Genomic DNA, 2,953 nt, shown 5'->3' with positions numbered 1-2,953 from the left:
CGCGGGATACAGTTTGGGGCGGTCCATGAATAACAAGACCTACTTTTACACATCTAACATTTTCATGCACTGTGGAATGGATTATGTAACTATAAAACAATGTATTCTTTCGTGGAGTTTTTTTAAATAGCTCTTTTGCTATTTTGGCAGTGGAGACTAGTGGAGCGCCAAGTTGATTGCCTGTAGAGGACTATATACTCATCGGACTCCTGTTTGTCGTTAAAAGATAGTTATGTGCTGCATCTTTTATGTGCAAATTGCATGAATGAGAAAAGAAGTACAGTTAGCATATTTATTTTACGAAGCTGTGAACATTGTTGAGGGTTTGATTCACTGTGATTAGATAGCAAAACATTCTTGCAGATGGATTGGCACAGCTGTTTTTGATGAACAGTTGCATTTATTCAAAAGATACATTTATTGCCATTGATGTATTGCTGATTTAACTAAATGGCCACACACATTCACACACTGTAAATAAAGATTGTGATAATTTCATGTCGAAGGAATGCATAGAATAAATTATAAATGAATGCATATAACCGACATAAAAACATAGGTTATTCTGGTGTACTATATAATGTAGTAGTATAGGCCATCTAGCAGACACTTTTATTCAAAGTTACTTGTAGTCAAGCATATATACATATACATTCTTATATTATACTGAAGAAAAATATAAACACAACATGCAACAATTTCAAAGATTTTACTGAGTTACAGTTCATATAAGGATATCAGTCAATTGAAATAAATAAATTAGGCCCTAATCTATGGATTTTACATGACTGGGCAGGGCGCAGCCATGGGTGGGCCTGGAAGGGCATAGGCCAGGCCCAGGCAATCAGAATTAGTTTTTCCCCCAAAAAGGGGGCTTTTTATAGACAGAAATATATACGGTCTCAGACGATCCCTCAGGTGATGAGGCCGGATGTGGAGGTCCTGGGCTGGCGTGGTTACAATGTAGTCTGCGGTTGTGAGGCCGGTTGGACGTACTGCCAAATTCTCTAAAACGACGTTGGAGGTGACTTATGGTAGAGAAATTAACATTTAATTTTCTGCCAACAGCTCTGGTGGACATTCCTGCAGTCAGCATGCGAATTTCACGCTCCCTCAAAACTTGAGACATTTGTGGAATTGTGTTGTGTGTCAAAACTGCACATTTTAGAGTGGCCTTTTATTTTCCCCAGCACAAGGTACACCTGTGTAATGATCATGCTGTTTAATCAACCTATTCATATGCCACACCTGTCAGGTGGACAAATTATCTTGGCAAATGAGAAATGCTCACGAACAGGGATGTAATCAAATTTGTGCACAAAATTTAAGATAAATAAGCTTTTTCTGCATATGGAACATTTCTGGGATCTTTTATTTCAGCTCATGAAACATGGGATCAGCACTTTACATGGTGCGTTTATATTTTTGTTCAGTATATATTCAATAACCAGAATATGCTAATTTACTGTAGACCTAATATAAGCTTATTTTCACCGCAAGTTAAAAATACACCTTCTGTCTCAGAACTGGATCAGTAATCTCTTGCAAATATGAGAGGAAGAGCGATAACGCTGGTGTGGTTATCTGATGGAACTGATCTGTGCTAAGCTTGTTCTAGGTTCCCCTTCTTTGATTGTGGCGCGATAAGCACTATTTATGTAGCCGGGAGAACTAAAGTGTCTAAGGCAAGTGTCAACACAAAGGGCATGTTCTGTCATGTCCTCATATAGGCTACCATCTCAAATGAACACCTTGCTCTAGGGGCTAGGCCTAAAGACAGTGTTTTAAAGTAAAGTGGAGAATGACAGCTGTGTTACAACTTAACAACAATGGGCCTGTGTTAAATGTGGGGAAAGACGGCTTAGTTTGTATCAACCCTCATTTTGATTGTTGCACTGTCAGAGAGAACGAAGCTGCAACGATTCATCAAACCATCTCATTAATACTGCATGCTAATGCATGAAAATAGACGTTAGGGTATCAGGCAGGCAGCAGGCAGGCAGCAGGCAGGCTGGACGACAGGAACATTAAGTTTAATTTCCTCTCTCAGATTTGTGTGAGAGAGATGATACTAGACTGCAGACATAAACCCATTTTATATGTATTGACTGAATTGATAAATAGGCTGAATACATAGGCTAATAATAATTACTGATCGTTTACAATTGTGGGATAGTGCACCATAGACTAGCCTACATCTGGAAGCCTGTAAGAAAATGAAGCAAAGAATGGAATACACTAGAATATGACATGATAGACTACAACATACTGGAATAGAACATAATAGGCCTATGCCATGACATAATCGATTAGAAATAGGCTCAAATATATCTTCCTTTTAACCTCTTCATCCTACCCCCTCCTTTTTCGAACATTCTGTTAAAAATCGCGCAACTTTTCAGCGTCCTGCTACTCATGCCAGGAATATAGTATATGCATATGATTAGTATGTGTGGATAGAAAACACTCTGAAGTTTCTAAAACTGGTTAAATCACGCTGTGAACATGACATAATCGATTAGAAATAGGCTCAAATATATCTTCCTTTTAAGATGAATGATGATACATTTCGTAGAATTTTTACCGGTCAAGTCTGACATGACTATTTGGCAAATTGGAGGGAATAGCCAGAGACAAGCCGGTGGAACTAGATTCTCCTCAGGACTACTAGCCGCGGAGGAAAACCGCTGAAATTGGAAGTTACTAGCGCAGGTTACGTCACGGGGCTGGCGACAGAATGTCTGAGTGAGGCGAGAGCAAGCTGCACGTGAACGTGAAGTGAAATCTGGGAAAACAGTGCGATGCGCGAGCGTGTTGGGAGCAGTTGAGGAGGAAAGACAAAGACTCTCGGAGGAGCCCTGAATTAGAATAAAATTGTCTGCAAATGTGATTACTTTGCTGTTTTAGAGCAGCAACAGTGTCTGTTTGCTCTTTCTTGTTCTGTCTATACTTT

The sequence above is a fragment of the Oncorhynchus clarkii genome, chromosome 19 (assembly GCF_045791955.1).
Source record: "Oncorhynchus clarkii lewisi isolate Uvic-CL-2024 chromosome 19, UVic_Ocla_1.0, whole genome shotgun sequence".
Classification (NCBI taxonomy): Eukaryota; Metazoa; Chordata; class Actinopteri; order Salmoniformes; family Salmonidae; genus Oncorhynchus; species Oncorhynchus clarkii.
Note: the sequence above shows the minus strand (reverse complement) of the source record.